Source organism: Rhipicephalus sanguineus, chromosome 7, assembly GCF_013339695.2.
Source record: "Rhipicephalus sanguineus isolate Rsan-2018 chromosome 7, BIME_Rsan_1.4, whole genome shotgun sequence".
Classification (NCBI taxonomy): domain Eukaryota; kingdom Metazoa; phylum Arthropoda; class Arachnida; order Ixodida; family Ixodidae; genus Rhipicephalus; species Rhipicephalus sanguineus.
The window spans coordinates 114,509,967-114,532,273 of record NC_051182.1 but is presented as its reverse complement, the minus strand read 5'-3'; the positions used below and the strand labels follow the sequence as shown (position 1 = coordinate 114,532,273).

Genomic DNA, 22,307 nt, shown 5'->3' with positions numbered 1-22,307 from the left:
ACATGGGGAACGTTAGGTGCAAGCTCGCACCATCTCACTTAAGCGGCTGAAGCCCGTCTTTTGCGAGAATGCTCCCACAATTCCATTTTAGGGGCGAAGCTCCTTAAGGCGGCACCCGTTCGTCCCTCGTCGTGGTCGTAGTAGTGAGTAACAAGTCTTACGCTTTGACCTCCAAGGTGGTGCCGGTGGGAGATTTCTCCTGTGCGTTGTTGAACAATAAAAAGTTCGCAGCGTGCGCGTTAACTAAAAGCCGAATTCTTCTGTCTCTCATTCCCCATTAGCAGCCATTGGCATGTTCCAGTAGGAAACGTTAGTAGAAGTAGAAGTGTAAGTGTTAGCTAAAAGCCGACTTCTTCTGTCTCTCATTGCCATTAGCAGCCATTGTTTACCTCCAAGGTAGTGCCTGGTGAGATTTCTCCTGTGCGTGATTAAACAATAAAAATTTTGTTCAAAACGCCGTTGATTGATGAAATAAACCAACGAAAGACGCCAGATGTTTTGTAAAAGCAGAACGAAAGAACGCCAGATGTTTTTCTTAAAGTGTAGTAGTTGTATTTAGCCACCTCGCCCGATCGTCAACGGGCGAGGTGGACCGGCAACGGCGCGAGGACCCTGCCGTACGAGAGTTAAATCACACTAAAAGACATACTTTGCGGGCGATACACTCTAGTGAGCTTTCAACTTTTCGTCTTAATGTACATGATAAAGAAATTATTTCTACGAAAAAGGCAAGGCACACCTTGAGCAATATGTTTGGTTTTGGGACGCTAAATGGAACAATGAGGCGATGCGAAGCCGGAGCACTTGCACGATCGCGTTCCGTTGGCTTTCGTTGGGCATGCTACCGACCTCGCGTCGTGGAACGCGCGTCCTGTCTTCCCTCTAGCCTTGCCTTTAATTCGCACAGGGCGAGCGGGGAATGCGGTCGCTCTTGGCGCTCTTTCGCTCGGGAGCGGACTTCTTCCTTGCATTTCACCGATCACAAGTGATAATGAAGGGACCACGTAAACCAACAGTACAATAAATGTTTGATGTTTAATATATACACGATGTTTCACACTCTTTATATTATGTACTGGGCGCATTTCACGGAAGAGTTTCACGGTTTACAGATGATTCCCTCCGTAGCTTCGCCCCACTCATCATCATTCACCCCGTGGATATGCTGTGATTTTTTTCATTTGAGGCCTGGGCGTCTTGTTTCCGGTCAGAGATCACTCCAGCCTATTTCAGCGATCTCTGGCAGCACTCATACGGCTCTCAGACCGTGCTGCCCTCTGGACACTGAGCTATGCAGTACCAGCGACAACCACGTGAGTGCTCAAGGAAGGAATACAAAGTGAGGACAAAAGTCAGTCAGGACAAAGACAGGACCGGGCGAGAGCTTAGATAGTACGGGGCCAACAGCATAAAAGCAATGAAGAGTTGGGATTAAGCTCCCCTGCTGAAACAGCGGCCGGTCGTTTCACTCTACGTACGCTATAAAACTTCAACATTTCTGCCTCGCATGTTCAAAAGACGACGAGCGAAGAAATCTTCATTACATCTGTTAACACCCAACAAGGATGCGTACATCAAAAGATCATTTGATGTATACTTTGTAAGCAGTTCCTAGATAAACTCATTTTATACAACTTCAGCAGTCACACATCTTATTACCTTGCTTACAACGTTATGCACGTAATATAAAAGTGACATATGGTATTGCCATAAATCAATCTAACGGAATAGTAAAGAATAAAATCATTTCTTTTGCTCAACGCTCCAATTATGGTCATTTAACATAAAAACCGTCTAAAATACCTCGAACAGAAAAATAATAAATATTCAGCTCTTTATAAGCTCTTGTCATCTCCCGGTTGCATTGGACACTATAGTCTTGTTTTTTATGGTGACTAAGATATACATATGTACGGAAGTTGTATTCATGGATGTTTTCGAATGTTTTCATAGAATTGTGTGCATGACGCCAAAAGTTACATTTGCTCTAAAACTTGCGTGAGCACCAGTGGTAACATTGGAATGTCCGATGCCACATAGGTATAGGGGCATGCCGACGGTCTGCTGCTGTGCCATCTGCTAATTCCAGTCTTCTCGGCAAGATGAATCGATACCAGGCTTTCGACGACGGCATCCTTGTGAAGGCTGTGAGTTTTGTCATGCAGCACGGGTATGTTTCGATTGAGCCGATGAGAATCAACCCCGACTCTTTAGTCGCCATTTGCATTTGAATAATGCTGTGTATATGCTATGCTGAAAGGCGTTTCGCAATGGCGTGGCAGAAAGATCGGTCCGAGACCAATATTTTTGCCTCGAGCTCACCGCGTAGTTTTTCGGCTAATTAGACGGAGAAGAGAGCAGATTTCTGGCCAGTTTTGCCACTTCGAGGCAAAGTGTGAACGCGCTTCAGCGACAATAATGCCTGAACAGACTTCAAAAATTTAATAATGTGGGCAAATTGTGATCAGGATTTCACAAAACAACGTGCTACTTCAAAGTATTGTTAGATTATTGGCGTGAAAGCGCTTTTATGTGTTCGAAATATTAATTTAAGAGCATGGCCAAATAAGCTGTGTTTCCAAACGGTCTCCATATAGGCATCAGTTCCTGATTACTCAGCACCAAAATTGTGCAACAACTTACTACTAAATTTAGTTTTCTTGCTTTGACGTGCACTTTAGCTGCAAGTGGGTGATTCCACGTAAGATCGAACAAACGATGGCTGGTCCACCTCTTAAATTTATTTCAAGATTTTATATATTATTGCGTGATGTGTGGAAAGAAGAGGTCCGCAATTAGTTTTGCCGCCAAAATGTTTTTTGAAGCACAGGAAATCAAAAATGACGAAGAGGTGGAGTGGAGCGCTCATCCGCTCTGCTGTTTTGGCCAACTTTCGTTATGAATTGCACAAATTATATTAAAGTTAGGTAGCTGAAATTGCTTTAAGTGAATATATGCATGTTTTTGCTTCTGCTCAAGTATTTTAAGTTTTTATGTGTAGTGGACATGTTTTTCTAAGAAACCTGAAAGTTGGCCCAGGAAACGGTATTTTCATAATTTTGAAGGTCTCCATTATTGAAGGTCTCATTATTTTGAAGTCACCGATCTCCAAAAATCTTGTAGCAGAGCGACGAAACTTCCGCATTACGTTTTTCGCATGCTTATCTACCAAACTGCCAAATCTTATATTTATATAGCTTTTCAGTAAAGAGATATGATCGGGCTAAGTTCAAGAAAACACCGAAGAATGGAAACTTCTGACGACAATTAAAAAAAAAGCATTTTTTATATTATTAAACTTTGTCCACTAATTCTGCTCCACATCAGCTTTCACAATCATTGAAAACATGTTGCATAATTTCGTTGCACTAATAGTTACGGCCCCTCCAATGAGACCCTTAGGCAAGGATTGGCAATTCCGACTTCTTCCCAGCAAGTGTATAAAATGCAGGCAGGATCAAATTTCTTTTTATTAAAAGGGGAGCAGATACTGAAAAAGGTGTCGCCGGCACTGAAGACGTCAATTCTGAAATTATTTGGTCACTGCAGCGGCCATGAGCGCGGGGCTACCGAGCAGGCGCGCGCGCGCACCCGAGATGCTTGTTGTAAGAGACGGCGCAGTGAGAGCTCGTTTTCGCGTCCTCAGACCGATTGAGTTCGAAACAGCAACAGCTCTCGGGTGACTTGAACGCACGTGCACTGCAGCTTCGCTATTCTATCCGCCCTCTGTTCGCATCGCAGCTAGGCGCTGATAACACGGCGGAGATGGAAGCAAGATGAAAATTCTATATATAAGGGAGCTATGAGCGCTCGCTTCACGCACGCTGCTGCCAGAGAAACTGCGCTGCGCCAGTTGCGATCAGTGGAAAGCATGAACGTGGCGCTCCAGTGGCAAAGCAAAATATGGAATGTCAAAGGAAAGAAAAGCAAAACTATCGGTAACCGGATGCGCTTGCCTATCTTAGGTGTCGGCAGCAGACGGCCTGAACTGGCCGCGCGTTCGGTGCGCTGTTCACACTTCATTCGACGCGGATAGGTCTTGTGCTTTGCTCTTGCTCTACTCTTCCTGCGCGTCTCATGGCGAGAAAGTATAGCTCTGCACAAGAAGCTTAAAGGAGTACTGACACGAACTATAAAAAAATTTCGGATTGTTGCTCTAAATAAAAATACTGGTGTCGAGAAACCTAAAACGACTATTGTTGTGCCTGGGAATGCATCGTATATATTTTAATTAGCGCCACCCTAAAAAGACACTTTCGGTTTCGATATCGAGGGGGTGGCTTCTCAGTGTCGTTTCATAGTAGTGTGACGTCCTGGAGATACAGAAACTCGCGACGTACTAGCCGCAAATCCGTCATCTGCTCGTGCTGCATATAAACAACGATGAGTGAATTGTCGTCCAGTGACCATGACAGTGATTTCTACGATTTAGGCTGCATGCAGGACGCAGAACTCGCGAACTCGGGGGAACTGTCTTGACTCGTCGGGATAATGTCCTGCAGTGGGGCTGGCTTGCAGGTGCTCAGCGACGAAAACGCCAAAGTCAAATTAAAATATTTCATACGTGTTCTCTCTCCAGTGTGTGGACAGCGTTGACACTGCATACCAACGAAGCAACAATGTGCCTTTTGCGATGTCTCAAAATCATGTCAGTACTCCTTTAATTATTGCAAAGAAGCCAAAATTTCGCAGAGTTACCGACCTAGACATAAATGCTTTGAAGGAACGTTTAATGCCCGAAAGATCAGTGACTGTCAGTGAGACGGACCTCTTGTGCTACGCGTGCTTTTGCTACCACTGCAATGAAAGATCTACACTGAACGCAAAGTTTAACGGTGACATTCTTATGCCCCCTGAAAAAGAAATCGACGTCATTAACCAGATCACTGCGACTACCGGTGCACGTGCGTTCAAGTCACCCGAGAGGTGTTGCTGTTTCGAAATCAATCGGTCTTAGGACGCGAAAACGAGCTCTCACTGCGCCGTCTCTTACAACGAGCATCTCGGGTGCGTGTGCGCGCGCCTGCTCGGTAGCCCCGCGCTCGTGGCCGCTGCAGTGACCAAATAATTTCAAAATTAACGTCTTCAGTACCGGCGACACCTTTTTCGGTACCTCCTGGCCTTTTAATAAAAAGAAATTCGATCCTGCTTGCATTTTATACACTTGCTGGGCAAGAAGTCGGAATTGCCAATCCTTGTCTATGGGCCTCATTGGAGGGGCCGTAACTATTAGTGCAACTACATTATGCAACATGTTTTCAATTATTATGAAAGCTGATGTGGAGGAGAATAAGCGCACAAAGTTTAGGAACTATAAAAATGGAGTTTTTTTAATTGTCGTCTGACGTTTCCATTGTTCGGTGTTTTCTTGAATTTGGCCCGACCATATCTCTTTACTGAAAAGTTATATAAATATAATATTCGGCAGTTTGGTAGATAAGCATGCGGAGAACGTAATGCGGAATTTTTGTCGTTCTGCTATAAGGCTTTTTTGAGATAAAGACCTTCAAAATAAAGAAAATAACGTTTCCTGGGCCAATTTTGAGATTTTTTATAAAAACATGTACACTACACATAAAAACCTAAAATACTTGAGCAGAAGCAAAAACATGCATATATTTAGTTAACGAAATTTCAGCTACTTAACTTTAGTACATTTTGTGCAATTCATAACGAAAATTGGCCAAAACAGCAGAGCGGATGAGCGCTCCACTCCACCTCTTCGTCATTATTGATTTCATGTGCTTCGAAAAAAATTTTGGCGGCAAAACAAATTGCGGATCTCTTCTTTCCACTCATCAGGCCATAATATATAAAATTTTGAAATAAATTTAAGAGGTCGACCAGCCATCGTTTGTTCGACCTTACGTGGAATCACCCAACTGTAACTTGAACGTACCCAGTTTAAGTACTTTAGACACAATTATAAAGACGTAGAAAGGTTTTATACTTAAGAAAATGTAATACATTTAGGTTGCGAGCAGTAGGGGTGTGTCTTTCTACTCTAGTAAGAAATATTCGAGGTAGCATCCAGCAGCGTGACATACTGCGCATATTGCCTGTAATTTGTGCAAAACGCAGAAGGAAAACAAGCAGTTCAAGTGCACATATATATAGCACGCCTATATTTTGTGCGGTCGTTTCTCAATTCATCGCGCTGCCAAAATGACGATGCATAAATGCGTATGCTTACCACATTGAGCCTCTTTTACGCACTTTCTGCTTATTGATCTCATTAGGCCATCAGGACACGCACACCGTCCACTACTTCCGCGTTTACACGTCCATATGGTATCCCTTTCAGCACCATCGCAATATGCTTGCGGAACTAGTTGGCCCTCCTCACAAATACGTGGTACTTCCTGATCACCTGGCGGATAAAAAGAGCCATAGATAATTATTGAAAGCAAGGAAAACTGTTTCCGTTGTCCAGAAAATTTGTAGCAGCTTGCACAAAGTCGCGCAAGGCTGGGTCACAGCAGAGATAGTAGGCACCTAGCTGGTTCTTGCTTGACTAGGCTTTTACCTTCTCACCTCTCTCTTTTCGAACCCTTGCCATTACTATGCACGGCTATCATGGTCCGCCCGTTTCAAATTCTCTTGGTAATCATCTCTACAGAGTGCTCGGGTGGTGACTGTCCGTGTGCAGGTTTTTGATTATGATAGTTTGCTATTTGCGACACACGGCAAACCTCGAGCATAACAGCTCTGCAGTGAAATGTCACAATTCAAATTGCGAATTATCAAATTCTCGCCGCAAGGGCAAAAAAATGAATGCTATACGGGCGGAGCGACGCCCTTTAAAGAGCGGATACCTGAGCTTGTTGGTAGTAGGTCATTCCTTAAGCTTCCTTGTACCGTTGTCCATGTCCCCTATTCGAAATGCCTGTGGCGCTGTCCCAGTGCCGTACATGTTTTTTGGACCAGTGTGGCGCTAGTTACTGGGACAGTCGCACGCTGCACCAGGAACGCTGGACGCTGGCACGTGGTACACCGGGACACCGAATACGGGCCAAAATGGGGCTTTCATATAGCTTGTTTTAAAAATTGTGGTCATACCCAGCTCGTAATTAGGGCTGAAACACGAGGACTCCGGCATAAAATCTAACAAAAACAAAAAAAAAGACCAAGCGGGAGTCGAACCCGCCACCTCGACGCACTGTACATCCTGAGTCTGACACGTTACCGCTACACAACACTTCGAAGACGCGAGTCGACCTTCTTTTCTTTCTACTATGACTTATTCAGGTAGCCTTTATATTCATTTTCTTGTTGATAAACGCAGATTTATGTTTGTTCGTGGTCGCGACAACCTAACATAAGATAGTTAATTGTTCGGTGTGTGCCAGCTAGGATCATGACGTCTATCTGGCACGTTTTACCGCAAAACATATTAGCGTAATCGCAGATGTGTTGCGGCAATCCCACTGACTCGCTAAGCGGTTAGTCATACCTGTGTTGAAAACAGCGTGCATCTGAACTGTACAATGAACACTTATGCTTTCGCGACCCGTTTGGACATAATTTCTGGCTTTGTTATTTACGTTCCACGTACTGTACAACCGCAGTTGTTCACTGTATCTGAACAAACCAGTAGACCTAGAGCTGTACTCCGTGTGCCCCGATTGCTGTGCAGATCGTGGGTATTCATTTACGGAGAATCTGATTACCGCTCAACAGTACTTTCCATCATAACTGACTCAAGTGAGGTCATATATGCATCTTCGACTACAGAAATCAGATGCTAAAAGCGCCCAGATTGAGTGCTACAGCGTCTAACTGCTGCCGGTGACATGAGTCTTTCAGCCGTACGAGCCGATATGGAAAGAATGGCTGCTAGTGTCCGTTGATGTTGATTATCAGGCTAATGCTAATGTCATCTTGTGTTGCGAATAATAAGTTCTTTCGATGCAGTTATATGAACTGCACTCACAATACTCGATCGCACACTTGGGAGAAAGCGCACGCGCGCGCGCTCGACAGATGAATGTGTTTAGCGTATAAGTACGGAATAATAATAATAATAATAATAATAATAATATAATAATAATAATAATAATAATAATAATAATAATCAGCCTGTCTACGCCCACTGCAGGGCAAAGGCCTCTCCCATGTTCCGCCAATCAACCCAGTCCTGTGCTTTCTGCTGCCGCGTTATACCTACAAACTCCTTAATCTCATCTACCCACCTAATTTTCTGTCTCCCCCTCACGCGTTTGCCATCTCTTGGAATCCAGTCAGTTACCCTTAATGACCACCGGTTATCCTGCCGACGTGCTACGTGCCCGGCCCATATCCATTTCTTCTTCTTAATTTCAACTATGATATCCTTAACCCCCCTTTGTTCCCTGACCCACTCTGCTCTCTTCCTGTCTCTTAAGGTTACACCTATCATTTTCCTTTCCATCGCTCGCTGCGTCGTCCTCAAGTTAAGTTGAACCCTCTTTGTAAATCTCCAGGTTTCTGCTCCGTAGGTAAGTACCGGTAAGATGCAGCTGTTATACACCTTCCTCTTGAGGTATAGTGGTAGATTGCCATTCATGATTTGATAATGCTTGCCGATTGAGCCCCATCCCATCCTTATTCTTCTAATTATTTCACTCTCATGGTTCGGCTCCGCGGTTACTACCTGTCCTAAGAAGACGCACTCCCTTACAACTTCCAGTGTCTCGCCACCTATCGCAAAGCGCTGTTCTCTGCCAAGATTGTTCCACATTACTTTAGTTTTACGCATATTAATTTTCAGACCTACTCTTCTACTTTCCGTATCCAGTTCAGTAATCATGAGCTGTAATTCGTCTCTCGCCTTACTCATCAATGCAAGGTAATCAGCGAATAATAATATATGGGGTTTAAGGGAGCAGGGACATAAAATTTCAAGCCCGAGATGTGGCCTTCACTTGATAGCTTGGTGTTCGTGAGGTTTTTGAGCAAAATATGAATTGTGTGCGTTACGTAGCAGTTATTTTATTTTGAGGGCAAACAGCGTGCGAAGTGTCAACGGATCATTCAGCACCCTGCGACATCGACACTATTATAAAGTGTTCTGCAGGCCCCCAGGCAGCGCCCCAGTCACTGCGTGACGACGCACTATAGTAGGGATAACGTCGACGATCTCAATGTTGTCACTTTTAATTCCGACAGGTGGCGGCGCCTGCAGCAGCTTCACTTCGATTGTCTGGGTTGGTTCGTGTAAAATCCTGAGTCGTCGTCGTCCCGCTTCGAATGGTTTATCGTGTGCTCGTCAGGGTGTGATCATTCGGAGCAACGATCTCAATAGCATTACGTGTCATCATGTCGTGAAAAAATTGTGCGTGACGTAAACCAGTGGCGTTTTAGGTACCGCGAGAAGAAATGTCTTTGCCGCTGAGAGCTCCAACAGTCGTTGCAAAAGCTTCCAGGAATGACTGCGCACGCACTTCAGTGCTCCACACGAGTCTGTGCAAAGCACTGACCGTTGGCCTTGCACGCAGAGAATGCGCTGTCCTTGACATGATCAAGACGCGCCAGCATGGACGTCTGGCTGGGGACGAAGACGCGCAGGACGTCAACAGTGTGTGGATGTGGGTGTGTGGTGAAAGAAGGCGAGCCAGGCGTAATTGCAGAATCGGCAGACGCGAATCGAATTCTGAGCAGTGCGGACGTATTTCACCTTTAAGACGACCTGCCATTTGCGTTGAATAAATCGTTTGCTGGTGTTAGCCACCGGACTGCTTATTTTTGCGGACGGAATAGAAGTGCCTATCCTATCCAGAACGTCTCTTCCTCTTCTGTGTTCTTGCGCGCCAACATGGTCCGAGCCACGGAGCAAGAATTCTTGAGGCGCAACTGCGCTTGCTCGGGCGTCCTAATGAAGTCAAGGAATCGGGTGCAGCGCTGACGCGCCCTCTGCCGTGAGAGTCCGCTAGCGGAGAGGAAAAAAACGCCCGCGTCGCACTCTCGACGAAGTTCGCCGGCTCAAGGCCATTCGGCGCCGATTCGCCAGTCGCGCTTTACGACCAAATGGGTGTGTTTCTTCTAGCGTTCTCGCCCACTCCGTATTTTTTGATAAATTAACCGAAAAATACCTTCACACACAGGAAAATTACCTGATTGAGATATCTAGTAGAACGCGAAATCTAAAATTTTGGGTAACGTGAAATTGATAAATTAGGTATAATTTCAAGTTGAAAGCGTTAGATGCCTCATCAAACGCAAAAAATGGCCGTCGGCGTCCCGCGTCGGGGGCGTCAACATGAGTGGTGCAAAAAACCATAACATAATGAAGTCACCACATGACGTTACCATGACATCACAGATCACCAAAATTTGTGACGTGATCAGGGCGTCATGATGGCGTCATATGACGTGACGTCATCACACGACATCGTCGCTTTGCATTGCCCCCGTGATCGGTGGTCCGATGACGGAGGCAGTGAAACACCAAGTGAGGTGCAGAAAGCTTTTAATGCCTCCGATCATGGAGGCAATGCAAAACCACGTTACGCGCAGAAAGCTTTCGCACGGGGGTGGGGCAGGATAGACACATCGACTGAGGAAAAAGAAGATGGCTTTCGCCTTCGAGTCGTTTTAGTCTAATGCAAAAGGGACCCTGTGAGCTTTTTCAACGAATGATGGGACTTACTCTACGAGAAGTGCTTATTGCAAACGTAGTCACTAGGCGTGAGCTTTTGATCTTTCCTTGGTATGGCACGAGCCCACGCTTCCAACCTCACCGGGTCACTAGGAACTTTGAAGATTGCGTACCTACTCCTTGCGGGATGCGTACCCACTGTTGCAGTACGGCACGACACATTTCCGCCCCATCCTAAAGGAGCACTGGTGGAAATCTGCAAATTGCTCTCCTTTGCTCATGGAGCGATGCTTCTTTCTCCGTGGCCCAAGCATGCGTCTCCAGCTGCCTTCTCGTCGCTGCTCGAACCGGCGTCGATTTAAAGATAACTGATTTGTGAAGGACGAAGTGAAAATGATTCGCGACGTCGCGAATCGCAGCGATTTTCAATACCTCAGTATTTTCTTCATCAGTTGTAGACATTCATGACGGCGGCGGCGACGATCGTTGTGACGAAGACATGACTGCACGCGTGCGCCTAGCAGACGAAGTGTCAGCTAAAGCTTGCGTCACCGTTTTGTGTGGCGACGTGATCAGATAGGGCCCTTTCATGGCGGGACTCCCGGGGGGTAACCGCGTGGCAGCGCTGCAAAGTGGCGGGATTTGCACCGTTGTGAACCACGCTAGTTATTGGTCATACTAATCAATATTGCAGATTTTATTAATTGCACCGTGGCATTATAACTGGTGAATTGTTCCTAGGGAGTCGATAACTACAGCTAGATGCAAGAACGTGACATGTGTAAACTTGATGTCACTGCTGGCTTAAGGTCCCAAAACCACGATATGATTACGAGGGACGCCGTAGTGAAGGACAGCGGAATTTTCTACCACCTGGGGTTCTTCAACGTGCACTTACTTGGTCGCTACACAGAAAACGACCAAGTAGGGATGGTGCAGAGCTCGGTGAAGGCTCGTGTCGGCAGGCGTCGCAAGTGGCGCGTGGTCGACGTAGGCGTGAGCACGGTCAGAGCTTGACGCTGACTGCATGTGGTGCGGGCATGGGCATGCAGGCCAATGGTCGCTGGAACGCCATGTTGGAAGAAAGACTGTCCAACGCACACTGCGACTTCGGAAGGACAGTAGAGGAGGCGCTGGGCAGGTGCGTAGAACAGAGATGGGCTGGTGGCACGACCGCATGGTGTACATGGTTGGTACCGACGCTAGCACATCACTGTCGCGCGCCCAAGGAAAATGCCGTGGACTTGAGCGCCACTGATGGAAACCGCATCGTCCATGAAGGTCATGCAGGGAGCGCTGATCGGTTTCAAATTCCTCCGCTAGCATCTTTCCCCAGAGGTGTTCGGCAGCAAGTCGTCATTTGCAGGAGGCTATGGCTGTGTCAGATCATGGGACGGCGTGTATGTGGATACGGGACCGCCTAGGGCAGCCGACACAGTAGACCTTGTCAGGAGGGTGGCATGCTGATCGTCTGCATCTGTGGTCGGCGTGTGAGAAGCGTGCGGCTCGACCACAGGCAGAGTTAGTGCGTTGTCGTCAGTCGCTTGCGGATTGCCTGCATACTCCTCGCTATTGCATGAGATGTCAGATGGGATACTTCGGGTGCTCCTTGCGGTTTCCGCGAACACGTGAGACATGCCACATGATTCGATATCATACGCGGGATCAGCAGGCACGGTTGTCGTCAGGCTCACCGAGGTCTCGAGAGACATCGACTCTTCATCCGAGGTCTGGACGTCGGATGACGTATACTGCTATGCGTCAGCTGGGTCGGCGGCCAAGGAAAGGTTAACCACCTCGTCGGTGTGGCAGGGCGCGGGAAGCGTAACACTTGAGGCCCACTGAGAGGTGGACTGCGTCGAAGTTGAGGTCTGCAGGCACGCGTCAAGAGCCCTGCGTTTCATCAGCACCGCAAAACTGAAGCACGGCGTCCCTTAGCTCATCGTGTGGGCGCGGGCGCCATGGAAAGTAGGTGAGGTGGCGTTTGAGGTCACGCGGGAGTTAGTGCTCCAAGACGTCAAACATGACCTCCTGGAGCCAGATGTTGTTTGGCTCCAGGGCCACCTCGAATTCCGCGAACCATGACTCGACGTGGGAAGAGCGTAACGGTAGCAGCGGCGGGCCGAAATGTGGATGCCAATGTTGAGCAGACTGGAAGGAACATGGCTGTAAAGCTCCGTGGCAGTGGTGCAGCGCCAGTCGCTTGTCCTTTTGTCCATGGTCACGAACTCTTGAGATGTGACGGCCTCCGGCGCAAAAGTGTTCATTTATTGGAGAGAAAGCCGGACGGCCAAATAAGGAGGCGAGAGGCCGAATAAGAACCTGGGCCGCAGCGTCCAGCCCGCGAAGTCCCAGAACGTTGACTACCTCGTCGCTCGCGCATCACGAGCCACGCTGTTCTCTCCGTTGTACAGCGAAAGCTGTTATGAGATCATTTCACCGGCCGTTTTTGGCGCCGTAGTTGTCCGCCGCTGCCGCCGCCGCCGCCGCCGGTGCCCGTAACCAGTATCACTCGAAATAAGAAAAAAAAACGAAATAAGAAAAAAATTCCAGAATGGAACGAGGTTCGAACCTGGGCCCTCTGCGTGGGAGCCCAGTATTCAACCTCTGAGCCATGTCGGTGCTTGAAACTGCTCTGCAAAAAGGTACTATACAGGCTTCATGTCGGGAAGGAACCACATTAGCATATGCAATATAGCGTGGTAGAAGAGTAAAATAAGCACCAAGCGTCACACAACGCGAATTCTGTAACCAGGCGTCACACAACGCGAGTAGCGCAACGAGTAGGTTGTTGAATGCTTCAAACCCATTACAAAGGGATCTGCCATAATTCTTCGTCGTCATCGGGCACAGCATAAACAAAGTGTGCATAATGCCTTACATGCGTTTAGCAGGTACCACGGCTCTCCGTAGAATGACAAAAAATGGCACAGTGCCTGCTGCTCTACTTCTCAAAAATTACAATGATTTATAGCCTAGTGGGTTCCTCGCAAGTGCACTTGTATTGTTTGCCAAGGAAGCCCATAAGCGCATGATCCATTTCCTCGTGGTCTCAGCAAAATTACAATGATTTATAGCGTAGTGGGTTCTTCGCAAGTGCACTTGTAATGGTTGCCAAGGAAGCCCATAAGCGCATGATCCATTTCCTCGGGGTCTCAGTAAAGTTCTTCGCCTCCCCTCCCCCCCCCACCGTCTCTCTCCCACGTCAACGTGTTAACAGCATGACGGGAGAGTGAAATAGCGACCGGGCGTCACTCAATGCAAATTACATACCTGGTGGGCCGTTTAAAACTTCCAACCCATTACAAAGGGCTGAGCCATAATTATTTATCGTCATCAGTCGTCGCGTCAACAAAGTGCACATAATGCCTTACAGACGTGTAGCTGGTGCCTTGCTTCTCCGCAGAATGACGAATAATGGCTTAGTAGGTGCTTCCCAGCTTCACAAAAATTGTGATTTATGGTGTAGTGGGTACCTTTCTAGTGTACTTGTATTGTAGCCCCAAGAGAGCTTACAATGGGATCTAGAAACGGCGCTCTTCCAGCTTTCGCTGTGACTGTGCTGCGGTTTCCGCGCAGGCCTGGCGTTTTAAATGCGAAGCATTTCTTAGCGAACCTCTGGCACTTTGAGCGTTTCTATCTACGTATCTATCTATCTATCTATCTGTCTATCTATCTACCCGCCTACGTCTGGTGCTCTCATGATCGCCTCCTTTACTTGGTGTAGACCAAAATTTGCATGGGAGAGTAAGAGGATTTGACGAATATGATTGCCGGGTCATGACATGAATAACATTAAAATCCTGTCGCGTACGTCGTCAAACCCGCTCCACTAGACACGTGTGGCACATACCCGTTTACCACGGGCCGCCGTGTACGGGTATGCGCCACAGGTGATTGACAGTTTATATATACCCAGGAACGGCGAGAACATACATTGGTACCTTAAATTCTAGAGCGTTAAGGAAAACCAACATCGGCAGCGTTGCCTCAACGAATGTAAAGAATGAAAATTAGGATCCCATTAGGAATCGAACCCAAGCATTCTGCGTGGGAATCAGGTATTCTACCACTGAGCCACGCCAGGTATATAAACTGGTTTGGAAAAACAGCCTACGCAGGCGTAATATCGGTGCAACGTCAATTGTGGTTGTGGTGCTGGCTATCTAATTTTACGAGAAAGCAATAAACATTACATGGTACTCCTACGATGTGTACTCCTATGATACAGGCGTCATATCAGGTTAACGTCTGTAGTTCCAGTTTTGGCTCCGCTTTTATAGCAGTCTAATAAACATTAGGTTTGTATTCATATGATTCAGCAAGCTATATTGAGGCATTGCTCGACCCCGGAGGAATACAATAACGAAAGTTACATATGATATCCACATCACCGCACCGTTAAGTGCACTTCGTCCACCAGAACGATGCAGTGTCCTCTTCATTTCTTACGAGGCTGGGCGATGGCCTCATGCTGACCGAGGATGATGCCAGATTGGTTGATAGCCGCTTTGTAGACTGGGCTACGTAGACCCCATACGCCCAGGTAGTCTACGAATACGACAAACAGCATCCACTGGTGTTGGTCTACGTAGCACTATCCAGGCCTACCAGCCTCGACGACCTATACCTCACCAACGCGAAGGGTGGCTTCAGGTTCCGACATGTCGCCGGCTCTGTCGAGCGACAATTTGTCGACGAAATGGCCATGGCATCCACAAATTCCAACAGCTCTACTATACCACATACTTCAGAACACATGGACCCCTCGTCACCACGATCACGACCGGATCCTATAACAAGTCATGACCAGCTGCTGGTGCTCACTGATATTGCTGATGATTCCCTTGTTCAAGAACTCTCAAGAACTTCTTGCACACATGCACACGGGTTCATGAAACGTGCGTGCGTTCTCGGGACCCGTATAAGCACTACATATCAGCTTACCGCTTGTGGTGTTGGTAATACCCACGTTGCCATTGGCAGCGTTACCCAACCGTAAACAACTGGTTATATAACACATCTGCGGCTCTTCGACATATATATGTGTGCGTATAAAATTTATGCAAATATTAAGCGTCATTTTGTAACGTGTCGCTTAGTAAAAAAAGTTACGCCACAGTCACCTACCCGCCGCATGCTTCGCGTAACATCGACTCCCACGGTACGTGGGATCTGCCGATTTTTTTTTTTTTTTTGCGCGGCAGCTCGCCAAGACCGGTACGGCTCTACAAACGTCATGAGCTGGACAGCTTGTGGCCTCAGCTTTGCAGAACACTGCCGAGTGCTTGCACGGGACAATCTCTAGTGACACAGGCGATAGCAAATGCGGCGTTTTGGTCTTTGGGGCGGGACCTCTCTGGACTTCTTAAGTTGCATCCAACCGTAGGCACATTATCTAAACACGGCATATTCCGTGTTTCGGAGTGAATATGATTTTTGAGTTTCCTTAGGTTGTAATTTTACCTAGCCTTTTCACGAAAAACAGGTCGAATGCGTTCCACTTTTTCTTATTCAGTAAAAGCTTCCTTCGCCGCTGTGCGTCGCAATCAGTGCATTTTTCTTTTTCGGCTGCCATATTTCAGCAACCTTTTACATACATACATACAAAGAACTTCATGAAGGACCAGAGGAACTGGTGTAAGGAAGCCCTAAGACCCCCTCAACCAGTCGGCGGCTCCACCCAGGTCGGCACCGGAAGATGAAGACCCTTCGCGATGGCCCGGGCCCTCCGGACAGCCAGTAGTTGCAGACCCAGATTCGAGCTGTGTAAACTCCGCCGCCATGAGTCCTCGTCACATAAATCCGCCTCCGCATTCGCGGGTCACTGCCAGAGCATAGACGTCAGACTCTGCCGAGGCGGCGCTGCGAAAAACACCGCCACCAGCGCCCTCATCGTAGCCCTGGCGCTAACTGGGTAGTGCAAGGAGAGCCGCCCGCAAGCGAATGTGCATAGGCCGCAATATAACCCTCCTCTTTCGTTGGTGTCGAGGCGCGTTTTCCTGAAAATCAAGGACCTGGAAAGCTTGTTCCGCCAATCCACGCTTCAGAAACAAAGGAAGCTGATCAAAGCGAACTGCGAGTACAATGTAAAATAAGTTTTAGTTATTCCCGCGCGCTGCAACTCGCAAGTACAAGCGAGCATCACACGACACCGAGTTCGAGGCAAGCCCTCCGACATCCGTTCTCTAAAGCCTAAAAGCGTTAAAATCGGGTATATACGTATGCCACAGCGATAAAGTACCTGCATACACGATCAATTTACTTAGCTATGCATCTTACGATCAGTGGTACAAAAATCGGTTCATCAAGGGCGAATGGCTCCGGCGATTTTCGCCTTTTCAGTTGCATTCTCCCTTAATTCATCTCTCGCTTCCTGTGCATTGGAGTGTTTTATTACACATCCTCAAATGGTCTCTTGATGGTCGTCTTCCGTTTGTATGTACTGCAAATGGGGATACGTGCGTGTCCACTTTCGCGGGGTACAACCAAAGGCAAAGCCGTGGCCTCCGAGATAGCTACGGCAACCGCGCGCGGAGGACACGGCCGAAACAAACCTCAAGGGGGTCACGACCAAAATTCTGCGATTTACTTGTATGACGCACGTGGTGTTAGCTAGTTAGAACCAGAACTCTGAGCCTTCAAAGCGTACATACGTCCGCGATGCTGTGTTGTGACGACCAACTCGTCGCGGTGTGCGTATCACGCGTCTCCAGTCTGCCGCTAGCTGCTCACTTCGTGTTACACGACAAGCACCGCTGTCAGAGCCTCCGCTGAGCTTCATAGTCAAGGTTACCACGGTTTTGCATCAGGGCTACGCAAAACAACAGCAGAGCCACACATTCATGCCACCGGCTGTGGAGAACGCGGGTACTTCGCTTAACCAACTCGCTCGCCACGGCCCGTATCCAGCGCTCTCGCCTTCCTTCTTCGTACGACACCTATGGAAATTGTTAAAACTGAACGTTGTTATTCAGTCTATTACGTCCGTGGCAATTCACACGCAACAGTGCGTCTTTTGCGGAGTTTCTTCGTAGCGTGCGGAGGGCTCTCGTCTGCTGCTGTTTTCGCCGTCGTTCAGGCGAGTGATCCAGAAAGCACTTCACGACGGTTCGGTGGCGCGTCCGACTAGCGGAGAACAATTCACAGCTCTCGTTCTGAGTGCTAAATGCGCAAACACACGCGATATTAAGCTCAATCGTTGTTTCGCACTCGCTATAGTTGCACCTGGTTCCATAACAAACTGTACGAGAGAGTCGGTCTGTGCACTACTCAATACTTCTCCGACAGGTGGCGCCACACATCTTGGAAACTCCAGAGTCTGACGTGTATGTGAGCTAGCAAGCAACTCTCGAGGCCACAACGAAGACATTCGTCTTGAAAGTGCGGCTCTATCCTACGATACGTTCGCGGGCAGAGATATGTACTCGTCTCTAGGAGTCTAAAAGTGATTTCCTCAAACCAAGAAAAATATATTTCGCATGTGTTTTATGCATGACATTGCTTATACGTTTATGTTCGGCTTGTTCTGTGGAAATAAATATTTGTTTTATTGTGTGCAAGAATGTTGAAGTTATCGGTTTATGGCACGTTTCTCTTTTTATATATTTGGAGAGTGTTAGTTTCAGCATGCAGGTGTCAATTTGGTTTCAAAATTGTAGCAGTATATTGCCTATTAGGTGTGTGAAAGAAATTAAGCATTTTCTGGCTAAGCCTAACTGCACAGCAGGAACGCATGGGTGTTTTTCCAATTTCCTGAGAATTATTACGTCACAAGAATTTGGTTTAGGGCGGAGGAGGCCGTGAAGTTATCCTTTGTTATTGTTACGACTCCTAGAGCTGTGGCAATACCAAAAGCTGTCGCTCGTATGTTGTTCCTGATATTAAGGGCCAAAGCCAATGAATGCGGATATCAATGCACTGCACAGTCAGGAAACGAAAGTGAGCACGTATATACAAGACCTAAGAGAAAAGCTGATGCGTAAGACATAGATGGAGTTGATCAATATGGCACAGCTGTTGTAAACACAGTTGCAGGATTTATTGCATTCAGTTGAACCACATTATTGAGGCTTGCCCTGCACCTTAGGCAGAATTATGCATATATTATCGCGGTCAAAACCGAACAAGATCGTTTGTTTCGCACGACTGGCATATTTTCTAAGACACCTCGTCATTGTCTTATTCGGCGATGCAGCCAAACTGCTTTCAGTTGTGTCGCTGTCGTGGCATTATTCCCTTTCCTAAAAATATTGTCTAGATGCTGAACTGTTACCCACAGTGGCGATTCCCACATCGAGACTAAAAAAAAAGAATAGATAATCTAGAATAGATATTTCCTGCCAGCTGGGTTAGTACGGCTTTAACCTTGAGAGGTGAACGACGTCCGTGTGTAACGTCGCTAAACCTCTTGTATAACGTCGCTCAGTCATTGGAAAGTCCTACTCGTAGAAGGGCCAAAGTGGCAGCGCAAAAGTTTCTCTGTACGATCACGCGGGCAGATGGTGTCTACACCGATACTTTATCTCCAGTTCGGTCCGTGACGTGTCGGCGATTGAGCTTATGACGATGGGTGTCATTAGACAATTTTTGTTTGGCGTTAGCCTAATAGCGAAGATTAAAGGAATATTTTTACCGCACCGAAAACGTTCGCTGCGGACAGCGGGTTTTAGTATAGCGGGATAGCGTCTATGTAGCGTCAGCTGGCACAGCACGAATGCGTTAAAAAAAGTGAAAAGAAAGAAAAACTGTAAATTGTCGCCTGTATTGGTATCTCTGAAAGTTAAGCGCAATGATTTCTTTTTTTACGCAACTGCAATGCCTGTAGCCCTGAATGCTTACATATGTAGCTATGATATTGGAGAGTCACTGGTTATTCTTTGTGTGTTCTGGTATATTTCTTTGTCAACAGGACTGTTGTTATGTAAAATAATTATTTCTTGTTTTGATTATAATAAATAACGAAACTGTGTGCTGTCGTTTTCAGTTTGGCTTGATAAAGCGTAACTCCGCTCCTATGAGAGTGCTCGCTCATTCATTATTTGCGCTTTCTTACTTATCTTCACTGAAAATAAATGCTACACTTGTTAACTCATAAATACAAAAAATGGAGGTTCTGTTAGTTACACCTGCTTCGACGGAAATGAAGTATTTACTGACTACCACCTTGCTCAGCGTTTATTTTATTAAAGGAATGGTGAGAGAAAATTTGTGAACCTCTGTTTTTTGTTCTTAATCAGTGGCTACAGACTCGTTAATAGCGGCAACGAAACTCATTTGCCCCAGCGCGAGACGAATGTTTAATTATATGCTCGTGTGTTACGACTGGAGGCAGTTTCGATTTCGAAGAGCACTCGGTGGCCCAGTGACGTAGTCGGCCTACTTGTTAACAAATACTATCAGGTGACCGCGAGATCCAGTGATGTCACTGGCCAGCTTCTGCCATGTTGTCAGCGCTGCTGTTCCGTCTGCTGTGTTGAGAACTGCGAGTGCTTGTTTCCTCAATCGTTAAACAAGGTTGCTTATCTAGTGCGGCGATGGACGAAGGAGCTGGTAGGAGTGTAAAAATCAGTCAGAAAAGCTCGATTCACTTCGCGAATCTCGCCGGTGGCTGCAATTTAGATGTTGTCTTCGTCGTTCATCTAAGGCGACGTTTTCCGTAAGGCTTGGAGTAGCCGCAGGATTAGACGTGCTGAAACATTTTCGCTTCGATCATTTGTAAAGTAGCAGGTTGAGAAGTGACGAAGGAAGCAGTAAAATCACAACATTGGCGCTCTGTAACCGTGTTTATGTGCAACATGCAAGTGACGTGATGTACCCTTCACTGACTCGTATTTAGACTGAGCAACGCCGAGTCCTCAAGAAAGACAAACCACGTACGCACATCCGAACGCCGTAGCAGTTATCTGTCCACTACGCACTAATATCCCAGCAGTATAGAGCTTAAATTTGTCTGCTTGCGGATACTTTTGGTTTTCGGATACTTCTGGTTACCGGGGCTGTCGACGGCTGCAGCAGTGGCAGCAGCCGCGGAGCTGGTAGCGACATCTAATGGTGTTTTGTCCAACTACAATATTTTTTTTTTCTGTTTTGTCCGTTGCGTTGCTGTTGTTGTCGCAAAAAAAGCAACGCGAATACTGTCAGTTGCTAGTTATCTGACTGCACCGAGCCAGTAAGCGGGTAAGTCGCTCCAATGTAATTTTGTAAGTCTCTGGTTAGGCTGTGCATATTCAGGTGTCGCCACCAGCGGAGTCCGTCTCGTACACGCCTCCGGTAACCCGGCCAGGACTCGCGACGTATGTTGTTTAGAAAAAAGGCTCCGCACGATGGCATCATTGCTTTTTGCCTCTATTTCCAATTCGGCACTTTCACGAACTTCAAAACCTAATTAAATTCGTTTTAGCCTGTATTTGTGGCTGATATTGTACAGATGGCACCTATATGCACCCATTAGTGTGATGAAACAGTCAAATTGTATCCGAATTTTGTTATCACCACTCCTTTACCAGCAGACGTCACTAGCGTGCCAATCCCACGTAGGACGGAAATTGCCGTGTTTTCATGAATTCAAAGACGCCTTTTTCTGCCTGAGATGAGCTACGAGCCTACCAGGACGGCACACAATACATATACACAAAGAGCATTTTTGTAAGTATGTCAAAATGTACGTTATTTATGGTGTTTAATTATTCCATATATATATATATATATATATATATATATATATATATATATATATATACATATATATATATGTATTATATGTATATATATATATATATATATATATATATATATATATAGGGGTGTGTGTGTGTGTGTGTGTGTGTGTGTGTGTGCGTATCCCCCAATTCTGCCACGCTATTAATCTTTGAGGCGTGATATCTTTGGTGTCTGTTTTATGACCAGCAGGATTATTCGAAAATCACATGTTTTAAAGCACCAGGTGCCAAATAAATTGAGTGCTTGATCAATTACAGAGTCTACCTCATTAATATGTGAATCATTATTTCAGCGCACATACTGCAATACACAGGAAAGATGTTTGCGATCTCTTCACTTACTTCACAGGATGTTCGCAATTACATAAGGGGACAAAGAGACGGCTGAGAGTAAAAGTGTTCATTTGGGTTACTAAAGCGCTCCTTTTTCGCTGCGTTCGGAATAGTATTGTGCATTTCGAGAAACGAACCTGACGTTGAGTTAGTTAGCTTATGCTTTAAAGGTAGAGCTAGTTAGCTTATGCTTTAAAGGTAGTATTAGTGGAATCCATGCAATAAAAAAATTACTTACATGCCGCGATTCGTGAAACCAGGCACGTGAAAATCACACTCAGGGGCAGTGGCGTCATAATAAATATCCGTTTGGTTACCTGCAGAGAAAGAGCCATGTCCTTGAAAATGCAGATATATGCTTGTTGGAGAAATATTAGGGAACCTTTCTATTTTCGTACATATTCAAAAATTAGAATGCAAGTGCAAGTCTTAATGCGGAAGTCCTAATGCGAAAAGAGTGCAATCTTACGCCACCCACACAGTTGGCATTTCAGCAGTTTTTTTGCCTAAACTTTTTATTGCCAGAACACGAGCGTACATCTTTAGAATAGCAGTGTGTCAACTTCTGTTTTAGCGAATCTAGCAAGTTCCATATTTTTGTATTTCGAGTTGCGTAGTTCTGAAGCAAAGGACAACTTTTGCACTGGTAAAGCCGAGCTCATTTGGGCACAGCAATC

General features: G+C 46.4%; 1 long non-coding RNA gene across 3 annotated transcripts in view; it reads right to left on the bottom strand.

Moving 5' to 3' along the window:
* The window catches only part of LOC119400859 (uncharacterized), a 44,701-nt gene that overhangs the window by 4,884 nt on the left and 17,510 nt on the right, over positions 1 to 22,307 (bottom strand). For all 3 annotated transcript variants that reach the window (XR_005185286.2, XR_005185284.2, XR_005185285.2), the window contains exons 2-3: positions 21,869 to 21,947; positions 6,194 to 6,370 (exon numbers count right to left, since the gene is read on the bottom strand). This is a non-coding gene — a long non-coding RNA (uncharacterized LOC119400859). The remainder of the gene's footprint in view (positions 1 to 6,193; positions 6,371 to 21,868; positions 21,948 to 22,307) is intronic.